Source organism: Daucus carota, chromosome 7 (genome assembly GCF_001625215.2).
Source record: "Daucus carota subsp. sativus chromosome 7, DH1 v3.0, whole genome shotgun sequence".
NCBI classification, from domain to species: Eukaryota; Viridiplantae; Streptophyta; class Magnoliopsida; order Apiales; family Apiaceae; genus Daucus; species Daucus carota.
This window is the reverse complement of record NC_030387.2, coordinates 4,659,036-4,674,893: the sequence shown is the minus strand read 5'-3', so window position 1 is coordinate 4,674,893 and position 15,858 is coordinate 4,659,036. Positions and strand designations below refer to the sequence as shown.

General features: G+C 34.7%; 1 long non-coding RNA gene across 2 annotated transcripts; it reads right to left on the bottom strand.

Moving 5' to 3' along the window:
• Positions 1–3,447: 3,447 nt before the first annotated feature.
• Positions 3,448–4,870, bottom strand: LOC108195577 (uncharacterized). Of its 2 annotated transcripts, XR_001801540.2 has the most exons (3): positions 4,325–4,870; positions 4,124–4,226; positions 3,448–4,045 (listed from the first exon to the last, which is right to left on the bottom strand). It is a non-coding gene; the product is annotated as an uncharacterized LOC108195577 (long non-coding RNA). The 2 variants fall into 2 exon arrangements; XR_001801539.2 differs by having other exon boundaries at positions 3,448–4,226.
• Positions 4,871–15,858: the final 10,988 nt, after the last annotated feature.

Below are 15,858 nucleotides of genomic sequence, written 5' to 3'. Positions count from 1 at the left end.
AGACACCCATTATTCTTAGACCCTATATGTCTATAGAATTTGAAAACATAATGGTTGAAGAACAAGTTATTTATCAAGATTACATAGGGCGATGCAAGATGGTTAAAATCACACCACTAATCATGTATATCGAATACATAATCCTATGTTCACATGGCAAGTTCTAAATCAATATATCCACTGTCGCTTCAATAAAGATTAACAAACAATCTAAGATGTTAGCTACGCATCCAAGAAGAATAAGCACAACCAATACGAAGAAATCAAACATTCATCACACAAATAATTAAGGCAAATCAACTACTGAAATCCATATATAAATCCGCTAGAATCCCACGATAATGATTAGTTCATAATCGAACTTATCATCATCATCATGGGAATAAGAGTAAACATGGTACTGAATAGTCTAGACAATATCAAAAGAGTAAAACAAGAGTTTCGAAACAAATCCGAATGAGCATCCAAAGTTACGCCTCCTTCGAAGAATTACAAAAGTGATTACTATGAATCTAGATCTTCTCTGTAGCCGTCACGTGCTCCTTGGAATGTTTCTAGGTAATGTTTTTAGTCCCCCAAACCTTTCTTTAACTTCCCCAGCGAATGGGCCTTGAAACAGATCAAAAACGGGCATAACGGGCCAAATTTTGTGCACAGATTGTGGGGCAGGTGCGCCCCAGTGGGGCGGGTGCGCCAATGCAGCAGCCCGCTACTTTGTCCATAACTTTTGACTCGCGCATCCGATTGCTTCGCCGTTTTTTTTCAATGAAAGCTATGAATCTCCACTTCGTCCTCCTCCCAAGAAACCTACACATCACAACACTAAAACATATCAAAAACATCAAAAGCTTGAGGCCAGATCATCGATTTAAGGTAAAACGAAGGCTTCCAAGTGGATAGACACACGCACAAACACTAATGCAATGCATGAGTGCAACTAAATGCCTACATCTACTCGAATCATGAAGTGTAATCCTTGTTAACACAGCATCCTCAGAATATGCAACATTCTCGGCATTCATCTCTTTCACACATTAGCCATGTTCTCTTCCACTACAAGTGTGAAGTGCATCATGTGTGCTCGCATGCTCTCTAGTGAAACAAAACAAAGACTATCAAACTTCAACAGAATCCTCACTATGAGCCGTTAATCTGAATAAGGTTTAAGCACTTCTTTACTAATGAGTTAACTACAATTTAGGATCACCAAAGGAATTTTATGCCTCTCCTACTTTTCTACTCTTCTTTTTTCTTTTTCTTGCTAAGTCTAAGGTTGGGACGCTTCTCAGTGTAAGTGAGTCACGACCGCCATTCGACTTCGCTAATTTATTATTCTTTTTTTTAATCAAGTAATTCTCCAGTAATCAAGGGTTGTGAAAAGTCACCAAGAAATTGCTTATTCTAATACATTTGCACTTAATACCAGCACAAGTACATGGATCGTCCCTTTCACATGACATTGCATTTTACCCATTGATCTCAAAGGAGTACCTGGTAATTTTTATTCTTTTTTCTTTTTCTCTTTTTCTTAATTAGTTGTGCACAGAAACATCAATTTAAATCCATGAGATATCGGTCTGTAACTTCCCTTGCTTGCAACAACCTTTATTTTTTTTAATACTATATAAACAGCCTTCACTTAAAAGATGCTTGAACCAAGCAAACAGATATTGTGGAAGTATTGCATGAATAATATTTTCCCATCTATACAAAGCCATATAAAAATTAACAACAACAAACATGTCCGATGAACAAAACAAATATTATAAAAGAATAACTAATAAACATATATCACTAAAAGTTAATGTATTAACATTTTCATCCATCAATATCAGGTCAAGACTATATTCTTCTCCCGTGTTTGGATTTGTCGACTCCCACATTCGACAAACTCTTACTCTCAACTGCCAATCATCTCTATAGCTATTCAAAGCATCTAGCATAGTGTAATTTATTATTGTATTAGAGAGAGAAGATAAATATGCAAAAAAAGTTGTTATGTTAAATTTTATGATGCGTGACCTCAATTTATAGGGGTTTATTTCTGGGAAAGACCGGCTAATCAAAAATATTTTTTGTTTTTGATATACAACTTTTCAAAAAATATGGTCAAAATCTTCGAAGAGAACTAAGCCTTTTTTTATATCAAAATAATTGAAAAGAAGTTTCAATTTCTGATTTGATATTTATTAAGGCAGGTAGTTTTTATTTTTGATATATTGCAAAAGATAATTCTGAAACTTGCTTTCAATATATTCGAAAGTAAAAGAGGTAGTTTTAATTTTTGATATTTTTCATCCAAAAATTACAGAAAATCAGAAAAATAGAACGGAGCTATCTGAGAAGCGCCACATACACGCTCCTCGCTTCTCCTCTATATAAGTATATTGATTAAAATAAATAAAGTATTTTAAAAATTAAAAATAAATTAATTTAGGTTTTTAAATTAGATATAATTGTGATATAATTCACATGTTAAATTATTTTAAAAAATTAATAGTATTGTTAAATAATAAACTATATTAATTTATTAAAATGTAAATAAATTTTTTTGTTATGAATATAATTGATACATTTGACTCTTTTGAATTTATATAATGTTAAAAAAAATCGAATATAAAATTAATCACACTAATTTTCATTCTGATTCTGGATCAAAATCAGACGGGTAAAACAATTCAGGATCATTCATCTCCTTTCTTTCCTTTCTCTACGTTTCCCTTTCTGAATTCCAATTTCGTTTTCCAAAGCAAACCAAACGTCCCCTAAGTGACTATTGTGTGCACTTAGATTCTTGGACACACCATAAAAAATCCCCTATATAGAATCTTGGATCATGAGACATTTATTAATGTATCTTTTACACTTCTCTGCAACCCATTAACACTACAAGAAAAAAGTTAATAGACATCAGTTTCTGGCCGATGTCTTTCTTTTTTTCGACTGATGTTGATGTCGGTGATGTCTATTCTAGACATCACCCAGAAACTGATGTCTTTTATCAAATTACACATCGTTTTTAACTTAAATTAAGATGTCTATGCCATCATTTTTTATAAAATATATAAGACATAATTAAATTCATAATAAAATTACTTCCATTTTATGCTTTTAAACATATAATTGCACCAAGTAGTTAAAGCCTTAGACATTAGTATTTAAACTAAAAAGTGATTTGTATTTGTTTCATAGACATCAATTCTCCCTGATATATATATTTAGTTTGAGACATCAGTTTGCACTAAAAAAACTGATATGTATATATGTTTTAGACATGAATTTTTACACAAGAAAGTGATGTATATTTTTGCTTTAGACATCAGTTTATGTACAATAAAATGGATGTATATCTTTTTTTAGACATCAGTTTTGCTACAATAATTGATGTACATATGTTTTTAGACATCAGTTTTTATATAATAATTATCATTCAACATACTCATCCACTTCAATCCAAAAAACAAACCAAATAACTACAAGTATTTGAAAAACCACCTATACAAATCTATAAATTCAATCCGCAAAATCATATACATAAATCGAGCAATATTAATTACTACATCACTTAACAAAAATATACCAAACTATTAAGACACTAGTAACTTAAAATATTACTAACAATAGAACTTGATCATACAAATCCAAAAATGTCCCAACTCTTATCTAATAGCAAGATGCGCTGGTGAAGAACACTCGTGATTTCAAAGTTATGATTCCTAGTAGACTGGCTATGTTGTGTTAGGAGGAATCTGTGGTAAAAACGTTCCATCCATTAGTCTCCATCTTAATTGATCAAAACGCAAACTGGAACACAAGCACATGAGTAATTAAATATGCTGAGATTAAAGCCTGTCCAAAATATCAGTACTTAAATAAAGAGTATGTTTACGGTTGAGAAACTGAAGTGCCATTAAGAAGAATCCGTTAAAGACAAATACTAATCCAAATAATACTGCCACCCCTATCAAGTACCAGTACCATATGGAAAGAAAACTTGACGGTCCAAAACAGAAGCTCCTAAGTAGACAGGTCCATTTGGATTTGGCTTTAACAGGAAAAATCCTCAAATGTCAGCTTATAGTCATTAAAGGAAAAGATTAGTGCAAAAAACTAAAGAAATTACCTATGTCCCTGATGAATTAATGTAAAGATATATAGGCTTTTATAGATTATCATAATCCACACATAAACTGAGCAACAAGAAGCTCCGTAACTGCTGGTACAATCTACAACACAGATATAAATGCATGAAATATTAGATCACAAGAGAGCAGGGTACATATTCACTACTAACAGAAAGTAGAGAGTGCAGGAGTTGTTTTACAGGCATGCCCAAGTAGCAGATTCGAGCATCTAAGTGAAGAGATGGCAGATCCCGAGAAGCGGATCTAGGCCTCCCGTTTCCTCTGCCTCCATATACTCTCGTGATTTATATAGTTCTGGGAAGAGGATATACTTTACTAGATAACCGCTATCTACCCCAACACACAACAAAGAAGAACTAGGGTTTTGATTTAAAAAACTAGGGCTCGATTATAAGAAGAAAAGATCAATTCCACTTTCCAATATATTAACAAGAGAAGAGAGAAACTTAACTGAAATAGAGAGAGAGCCGAGCGGAGAGAGCTAAACGTAAAGGAAGAGAGTAGAGCAAAGCGGTGAGAAAAGCAGAGGTATGCAGCGGTGAGGAAAGCCGGGGCGGTGAGGAGCAAGAGAAAGCCAAGAGCAGAAGTGTTCTTGACAGAGAGAGCTGTGAAAGAGAGAATCGAGAGAGAGAGGGGTAGTCGAGACGCGAGAGAGAGTGGTGATAGAGATAAGAGATAAGAATGTTTCGAAGGGGAAAACAAAAAATTGCTAAGGAGGGAGTAAAAATTTGGTTAAAGGGTGAATATTTAACTAAGGGGGAAAATAATTCGGGAAGCCACGCGTTAAAATATTAAAAAATGAACCTAAAACATCAGTTTCAAAATAAACGATGTTTTAAAACTAAAAAGACATCGAGTTAAAGCGGGATGATGTCTATTATCCTTTACACATCAGTGGAATCAGTGACCGATGTCAAATGTGTGATGTCTATTAACATTTTTCTTGTAGTGTAAATTTTAGAAGATTGCCCTCAAATCCCCATAAGAAGATAACAGAGATTCTACCTCAACTTTGTTAGACTAGGAATTTATAAATCATTATTAAGTCGTTAAAATGTGAATCAAATTAACCCTCATTTTCGGTTTAAATGATGTGTATGGCACTGATGTTTTCATACTCAACTGCCTAGCTAGTAGTTTAAGGTTAGACGTGAGGAAATATACCACATTTCATTTATTAAATCAAAGAACACTGACCTTACAAAAAAACAAAAAAAAATCAAGGAACATTGACAAAGGTTTCCAATCAAAGCAATAGGAACTAGTTTCCTCTTCTCCATGGCTATCCCAATGAAGGATATAGAAGTGCCGATAGACATTTGATGTTTGAACTTTCGATCTCTTATAACGAAAAAAGAGAAACATATATATTGAAGTATTGACAGAAGAAAGGTATCATGCATTTCGTGTAAACTTATTCTCCTTTACAAATTATACTGGTAAAACGATCAAAGGAGTTTCCAGACCCCTAAAAACGGAAAATTTCATATGCAAAATGTACTATATCAATTGAAATGATAATTAGTTATATATATATCACAACTCAATACAAAAGCCTAAAAATACTGAAATTACCATCAAATTTCTTACAATAGACCAGAAAAAATAAACTAAATGCAGCATATATCATTACAGAGATGGTATATATGCAAACTAATCTAAATTTCCCATAAATGGTAAGTGAAATTTCAAGTACGTATGAATATTTATTATTCAATTGATATTAATTTATTTGAGCAATATTTTATTGATTACAGATGAACGTATGAAATAGTTGAACGACTTATTTACTTATATATTAACAAGTGACTCTAAGAGATACTTAATTTACATATATAAATATATATAGTAAGATGAAAATTTATTAATTATTGTGATCTGAGATATGTCTGCGAGCAATTTAATGAATATTTATGTGCAAATAAATTCTGGGGGGGAGGCCTTTAGGGCTTAGATTAGTTTGTAATTTGTATTTTACTTTTGGTTTGTATTTGATAACTAGCATACACACACACACGCACACACACATACATACACACACATTCATAATACATACACACACACATATATATATATATATATGAACGAGAATAGTAATAAATGGAGAGACGTCAAGATTATTGCTCGGGATTACGTTGCATGAGACGCTGAAAGTGCGGTTTGTACTAGTGAAGGCCCGAAACTGAGTTTTGGAAGGAACTACAAGGGCGGGAGCCCGAGACCTTGGTCGACTTCTTTGTCAGGGCAGAGCCCCGTAAGGTTATTGAGGAGTCCTTGGAAAAATAAAGGAAGGAATCAAGATTTGATAACCGTCGCAGTAGGAAAAGTAAGAGAGATAGGTCTTACAGCCTGAAAGGAGGGGTGCTTACAAGACAAACCCATGTACGAAGCCTGCTGGTGAGAAGCCCTCAGCTCGTGATGACAAAACTTCACCCATCTCGGTGAATACTACTAGCACGCAGGGTTTCGACAAATGGAGGCTAACTCCAAGGAAACCCTGGGATCCGAGGTACATCGAGTACACACCTCTTATACAGCCTCAATCAAGCATATCTTCGAGGTTGGAGATAAGGCTAGGTTGTTCAGGAAGCCTTATCGAAGCGGACCCCCAAGGAAGAAAGACCAAGGGAAATATTGTGTTTTTCATGATCTAAATGGGCATGACACTGCAGAGTGCGTGCATCTGAAGGATCACATTGAGGATCTTATCAGGAATGGGTACTTAACAGAGTTTGTAGCCCAAGAGGACAAAAAGTACAAGGAGCGAAAAGCCTAATTATCATGGAGCCTCCCATAACACCGGGTATGGAAGTGTGCGAACCATCATTTGAGGATCCTTTGTGGGAGGCCAATAAAGGATTGCTATGAGGAGGTACGTGCGGGAAGCCCAAGGGTAGCCCCTACCTAATGTGTGCCACCTGTCAAAAAGGCCACCAAAGATGTTTAAGGGGGAAACCATGGATATAACCTTCACCAAGGAGGATACACATACATTTTACCATCCCCGCAGTGATGCTTTGGTGATAACAATAGTTATTGGGAACAATAATGTGCACAAGCTTCTTGTGGATAAAGGGAGTTCTATCAATATTTTGGCCTACAGAAACTATCAAAAAATGAAGCTTGCAGACAAGGACATGATGGCCTGTTACAATGAGTTGTATGTGTTAGGAATATGTGATGTTTGATGATACAAAGTTATATTATTCTTACTTAGAATAAAAGTGTATGTATGTGATCGATTGCTAGCATGCTAATGCAGTAGCTATTGATCAGATTCACCCATGAACGGCTGATGTGGTACTGTAACAAAGCTGGGACATCTTAGCGATTGATAGGTTAATAATATATGCTTTTAGTTTAGCAGTTGATCTATCAATGGATGAGTAGATAGGGTGACATAATTGTAAATATTTGATGTCATGTAATCTATACAAGTGAAGTGAAGATCGATGGCTAGTCAAGAAGCATCAATCGCTAAATGAACATTTTATCAATCCCATCAATGGCTAAACATGAAAGGCTATCAATCGCTGATTCAAAAAGTCATCAATCGCTAACTGTTTTAGCAATTGATGGTTAGCAGTTGAAAGCTACAAGTCAAGTAAAGGACAGAAAATACATGGGTTGATGTGACAGATGCTACACCATTTTTGGAAGCTAAACCAAAAACGGTTTAGTCAAATATTGAGAACCTCGAAGCCTACCATTTTTGGCAAAGCAACAAGAATTTCAAGCTTCCAAATGTTCAATCAAGTCCAAGAAATTCTACATTTGTAATAGCTAGAAAAGGAGTAGGAAAATACTTTTGCAGACTAGTTTTGTTTGTTGTAGTATATATTCACCTTGTAATTTTCATTTCAAAGTATCCAAACACTGAGAACTGAAGAGCAAAGCATTAGAGATAGAAACCAAGAAATTGTAAGCTTCTGCTCTTCATTCTTTTGTAAGTAGTCATGTAATTCTTACTTGGAAGATTCCTAATATAAAAATCTCTCAGGTGCATCAAACAATCCACCCAAAATTTTAAAGATCCTTGTTCTTTTAATTTCTGTTTTAGTGATTATTTTTCTTGTAAGCTTGAATATAATCTGTTAAGCAAAATTTGGTTGAAATTTTTGTAGATTGTATTCAACCCCCCCCCCCCCTCTACAATCTTACTTATTGTTTGCATTGTCTGAATAACAATTAGTATAAGAGATGGTCTTTTAACATACAAGAAGTCAATGATCTAAAAGACAATCAACAATGGGAAGAAGAGATGAAGGAGTCAAAATTCCAATGCTGATTAAGGAACACTACTTTCACTGGAAAGTAAAATTGAGGATGCATCTTCTCTCTCTTGATTCAAGCTACATCAACTGCATTGAGAAAGGACCTCATGTGCCAGCAAAAATCAACACCTCTATTGGACTTGATGGCAATGAAGCTGAAGACATTGAAGTCCCCAAGCCTGTCTCTGAGTTTACAGAAGAAGATGAAAAAGAAGTGCACAAAGACAAGAAAGCCATGAACATACTGTATAATGGTATTGATGATGATATGTTTGATAGTTTTATTAACTGCACTACTACTAAGGAAGTGTGGGAAACTATTCAGATTCTCTATGAAGGCACTGACCAAGTCAGAGAAAATAAGATGCAGTTGTTTGTCCAACAATATGAAAGTTTTCATTCCATGTCTAGTGAATCTTTAAATGATTTGTTTAACAGATATCAAAAACTATTAAATGGATTAAAACTTTATGGGAGAATCTATCTTGTTAAAAATCCAAATCTCAAGTTCCTAAGAGCCTTGCCCAAGGATTGGAAACCTATGACTGTTGCTTTAAGGCAAGCTCAAAATTATAATGAATACTCTTTTGACAAACTTTATGGTATTCTTAAAACCTATGATCTTGAGATTCAACGAGATGAGGAACTTGAAAATAGCTCCAAGAAGGAAAAGACTGTGGCTCTTGTAGCTGAAAAAGAAGAAGAAGAGGAGAAGGCATTAAAATTTGTGATTGCTGGTAAGGCTTCAAGCAGCAATGCTCTAGAAGGAAAGAATGAAGCTGGAAAGACAAAGGCAAAATCATTGAAGATAATAAATAATCTTCAACTCAAGATGAGCTTGATGATCTTGATGACATCTAGCTTTTCTTGCCAGAAAATTCTCCAAACTCAAGTTTAGGAGAAATGCTGTTAGCTCTAGACCCTTCAATAGAGGAAATCAATCCAAACCATCTGGTATGGTTGATAGATCAAAATTCAAATGCTTCAATTATGGTCTAGCTGGGAACTTCTCTAATGAATGCAGAAGGCCCTCTGCTGAGAAGAAGGGATCTTCATCTGAAAATGTAGATTACAGAAAGAAATATTTTGATTAGCTTAAATAGAATAAAGAAAGGGCATTCATAACTGAGGATGGTGACTGTGCAGTTGATGAAGGTGACTCTGACAATGAAGAACATGTCAACTTGGCCTTGATGGCAATTGGGGATGAAGCTGATTCTATTTCAACCAGCAATGGACAGGTAAAAACCACCAACACATCTAATCTTACTAAGATTTAATGCAAACAAATCATTGATGATATGTCACATAAAAACCATTTTTAAAACACTTTGAAAACCGGTATAATTTATTTTAAAGGATAAGAAAACCAAAGCATTTAAAAACTTGAAAGATTTAATAAAAGATTTAAAAGAGAACATTTTAACCTCCTAAAACAACAGGATCACATCCAGGTTACAGTATTGAAATTAGAATCAACCACTATAAATAAACACTATATTACCATATCAGATCATCTTCGATATGAAGGATCACTTTCAATCTATTACAGCTATACTTGCAACTGATCACAATAATACAACTCTGTCCAGCACCAACCTTACTAATCTCCCTGAATACTCCTTGACCACTGGATCCTCAACTCTGACTCCTCTCCTAGCCTTAGCCTTATTCACGATCTCAATCAAGCCATTCATCTTTCAGCCTTTCTGAAATGGTTAGAAAGGAACAGCAAGAGTGAGCAACAATGCTCAGCAAGTAGTAATAAACAATAATAATTCTGAATAAGATGGCATAGGTTCACAACCTCAAGATACTTTAATAAAAGATTCGATATAAATTTATAAGATCGGGGTATTGTGTAGAATGATTTACAATACCTTGCAGCAATGGAAAACTAGAGAATTTAATCACCCACAAGAATTACTAAATTGGACTGTCATACTTTTAATTAAAACCAAGGTTAGGCTGCAGATCAGTCATGCACTAACCCCGAGCAGGCCCCGCCATGCTCTATTACTGGATCCAAGGCACTCATTGGCCTAACATGACCACTCATCTGGTCTGACCACTCATCTGGTCCACATCTTTTTATAAAAACAAAAATCCAATTCTATAATTCAATTCAAAAAGCCAATGTAAATCAACAGAATGAAATCATAATCAATATCGATAATAGAATAATTCCAATTCAAACTTTTGATAATCAACTTTTCATAAACCACGGTCCATTCTTTCATAAATCATAGTTCAGGAAATCCCTAACTATTCAGTATCCTCCATTGTCGGCTAAGTTTACTGTATTTAGCCTGCTAAACCAGCATGACGATGGTGGGTTAAATAATCAAGAAGATCTCAATTCATTCAAAGCGCTAACTATCATTGAGCAACACATGCTTCAATGACAATCTGAACTTCGAATTAATTTTTAAAACTGAAAATTTCTGAATCTTGAGGTGTAGAAAGAAAGGATCAGAATACTTGCACTTTTTTTTAAAAAAAAAATATTAAACATAATCATTTACGAGAATAAGATAATACTATAATCATTAAACAATCTATCACATATACATATCACGTATATCGATACCCACTTATATATCCCTTTAAACCTATCAGATATCACTTAAAACATAATCATATTTTGACTATCATAAAGTCAAATCATATTCCACATAACATATTACAATCAATTAATCATAAAAATCCTATCGATAATCTGACAGCGTCTCGTCTATTTATAAGACTATCCATCTGTCAACCTATTCCAATCAACAACCAATCAACCAAATCAAGTTCCTATAATCCATATGCTTTCATCCAATATCAATCAAGACACAATACTATGTCATAAAAGTCATTTATTACATTAGAAATGAACACGTATTTCACGTAGTCATCAATTAATAGCAATCAAATCACATAATATCATATTCTTCACATTGAAAAACATAAAGTCACATTCTAGACTCGATCATATCATCATGTCATATCAAACTACACTTTATAATCTTTTATCTCTTTTTCGTATCGCTTGATTCCGATTTACGGATCAAAAGTTATGATTAAAACTATTTTCTAACTCCCCTATCGACATATAATACAGCACACCGATAACAGACAACACATTACACATCAAGTTTCCCATCCCGTCTAGTGTCAGATCAAGTCTCGGGTTACAAATGATTTTTTCGAAAATTTTCTTGAATTTTTAAACATTTTTCGGAATTAAAACGGGTAAAAGAATCCATTTTTTAATTAATAATCAAGTCTGGATACTAGAAATTGGACTTGAAATCATTTATAAACAACTGATGTGCCTTGGAAATAATTTAGGAAAAACTTTAAAAGCTGGAAACTATTTTTCGAAATATTAAATAAAGAAGAATAATTAAATCCAATTAAGTAATCAATTAAAATCAATTAATAAATAATTAAAATAATTAATCAATTAATATTTGAATTAATTTATCAATTATAATAATTAAATACTAATTAAAATTAATTAAAAAATTAATGTAGATTTAGTTTTGGATAAACAAAAATAATTAAAAACCAATTTTGGAATTAATATAAACATTTAAAAATTATTTTATAAAAATAAAATAAAAAGGTTTGTACTAGAGTTTTAAAAACTTTTACGCAAGGTTAAAACTGTAACATTTTGAAAGTTGGGTGTCGAAAATGTAAGTGCTAAAACCATGGTGACTTAAAGTCACCATCTTTAAAACTATGGGGATCAAACCGCAATTTCTCGCCGGCGACCTCCTCCGCTTGCCGAAGGCAGCGTTACGGCGCTCAGACCCGCATCAAAACCTCCCGAACTCAAGAATATCTCTCCCTGAATCTATCTGTGACTTCAAATCTTGCAACCAAAGGGCCATTCGGCCGAAAACTGTTCGAGAAACGGCGTCGCCGCCGTTTCTTTTCCAAAAACCGGCGAGGCCAAACCAGCTCCAACAATCAAATAAACCACACCAATCGATTCTACACCACAAAATGAACATGTTGGTACCCTTTTCTTCTACCCAGATCAAACGGATAAAGATTCCGGCCAAAAATATAAACTTTTCCGACAAACACTCAAGAACATGAAGAACACATAATTTTCGAAAATTAAACCTCTTTTTCTCAATGATTCTGAGCTCTAAATCTATCATATGATATATGAAAACGAATGGCAGGAGATACTCTACAACATGGAATCAACAAAACAATCAAAAAACTTCATCTGTAAAAATTCATCATTTAATCCATATAATTTTGAATTTTGTAAAAATAATGTAAAATCACCTGTTTAATCTGCACTGATATGAATGACTAAAATAAATTCTACGCGTCGAGAGCTTCGATTTGACTATTCATACGCCTCCATCGGATTCCAATAACGTCTTCAAATTCTCGTTTCATTGCGAAGAACACGAAGAACACCGTTCATTTTCTCTCGATAATCGTGAAAATAAACTGGTGAAATCAATTTACGGGTGAAAATAATCTATAGAAATGTCTATTTATATTTACGAATAATCGGTAACCCTTTGGATCGTTTATGTTATGAAAATACGATATATAATCGCTTTATCTTAATAAAGCGGGTCCATTCGGTACCGGTTTTCGAGATAATTATCAAAACAGTGCATTTTAGATCAATGATTGGTCTGCGGGTCCCATTTGCACGTATTTCGATAAAAAGAAATATAATAATCAAAATATCTGGCTTTCACGTATATTGAGACATCTAGATAATTATCTAACCATACTGGTCTCACAGATTCTCCATGGCAGTCTCACCTAGCATCAACCTTACGCGCAGCTTATGCAGGTTATCTTCTTAATCCCTAGCTGAAAGGGTTAGAAATAATAGCAAGAGTGACCGAAAATGCTCAGCAAGATAATATAAAAGGCAAGAGTCACAAGATATAATTTTTCTTGGATTAAATCAGAGTATTTGAAATAAAGCAAACTTTTGAAGTAAATAATAACAGTTGTAACTCATAATTTTATCAAACATATAAATCAATATGCCTGAAAATAATCACAAAATAAATTTGACAGTAAACATAAGATATCATAAGCTTAAACAGTAATGACCAGTTTTTGGATTGGAATCCTCAACTGACGGGTGCACTATCACAACTGATCAGACCATGTGATAGCACGGGACCACACTTCGTAGAAGCATGTCCTAATTCACAGGTACCAAATAGAAGGCAACACATTGGCCTTTGGCAGCAAAGTATTATCATATTTCAATAATACCCAAATAGCCCTTCACTGGAGGCCTCTTACGCAAACCATATATCCAATCAAAACAAAATATTTTTGTTGGCCTTTATGCAAGGACAATTAATTAGTTCCTTATGCCATACAATCATCCTTTCAAAACTTTCTGAAAACTCTTTAGTTTTCAATTTCAAAACACTGTCAAAATCAATTTATTAAATTCTGAGTACAATTTAAAAATCCACCGCAATGCGGTTCAAAGGAATCAACAAAGGTATTTTAGTTATTTAAAATCCAGGTGTTGTGAGAGGAATTGATACAACACCCCCAGAACCGTATAGCACAATTATAGAGATATTTGTTACAACTACGAAAATCACGGCTAGCTCTTAGGGGCGACCGTTAACATAAACTAAAGAAAAACAAATGTGTTTGAGGGCTGAGCTTGCAAAGAACCAAACAACGAGGCCGGAATCATGGAATTTCGTCCTGCAATTGCCCGAAAATGTACGTCACAAAGGTTACACATGCCTCTCTTTAGAGTGTAGAATTCGTGAGTTTATGAATCCGAATACTTCCCTTTGCAAGGTGCCTACATACCCTATTTATAGGGATCAAGCCCATGTAGTTCTCGATTTAGGACTCTGAAGAGATAAGCTCTTATCCCCTCTAGTTTAGGATAAAACAACTTCCTCTTGTAGTTATCTAGCGGTATCCCACTCCAAGTAGGTCACTTGAGCCTTCATCCTCCATGATTATCCGAGTTATTCATGAATTATCTTCTCCGGTCATAATTATCTCCAAAATAAGCATGATTATATTTTAAGTGGTGGACAAATGACAGATGATATACTCCCGATCCACCTCCAATTCGCCCTCCTAGAAACAAGGAAGAAGAGTCATGCTTAGAGTCTGCCTGCCGTTCTGCCCAGGCGGCAGAAGCCCTGCCAGCGGCATCCCCTAACTGCAGCCCTGTGGCTGTAAGCCAGAATGCACTTAGTGGTAACCCCTAACAGAGGTAACCCTTAAAGCGCTTTCAAGTGCAACCCCATTCTGATGGCAGCCTCCATTATGCTTCCAGTGCAAGTCCTTATACCCTTTTGTATGCCTTCCATGGTTCACCTAGCCATGGTGAATCCCAATACCATTCACCAAATAACTCCAGTAAGCCCAAGTAAAGTCCAAATAATATGATGGGCTATAAAATAAGCCCAGGGAGATTTTATGGCACAACAACTACCCCCGGTTCCTTAAAGTATTAAATACGAGAGGAACCTAAGAACGGTAACCCTCAACTTCCCAGCTACAAGCCCTCGAATCATGTTAGGGGTTAATCGTAAATTATTTCTAAGCTTACGTGGGTGTAGCCCGGTGTAAGAAACAAGAAACAATTAAGATATACCTCATACATGATTATAGAACCAATTATATTAATTTACTGCAACCACCGTAAGCCTTGAATATTTGTTCCAAAAAAAATAATTAAAACCATTTTCAAAAATCGTATCCAAGCTTTCACAAATCCATTTCCGCCTCTTTAGTTTCCCGCGTGCGTTACGATAGCTTGTGATAAGGCTAATCCCAACAATTTCGGGGCTCAATCTCCAAAATTCAAATCAATTTGAATTGTAACAAAACCGGAATGACAGTGGCTTCCTGAATACGTTTTAGGTAGAATCGCAAGTGTTCTGCTGTCATGCGAGCGGAAACTTGCTGTCTGCGGAGTTTCAGCCAATGTTGTTGTCAGATGCAAACTTGTTGTCGTGACCTTGCAACTGTTTGTCTTGTGTAGCACTGCTGTCAACCATCTTGATAGTAGCAGTCTTTTATTCTTGTTGTATTATATCTTCGCGCCTTGGGGCATGAACAATTGTGAATTTAACTTCTTCCAAGTGTGCAAACGTTACAATTGATAGTGATAAAATGACACTGCAAAAACATACTCTGGCTGTGACAGTATGTTCTACTTAGATAAATCTAAGTACATCAAAACGTTAAGTTGACTGCTGTCTATCACCCATAAATACTAACAGACTGGTTAACCCTACACATAATGATTCAGGTGATTTTCTACAGTACATTATAGTAAAAATTCTTCAAATGGCACCGATCATTTCATTCCACATTTTGATGTTCATCTACCATCTGATAGTCATAATTCATCCTTTGATTCTGTTGATTCTACTGCATCTTCCTCTAATCCACCTCAGAATGAC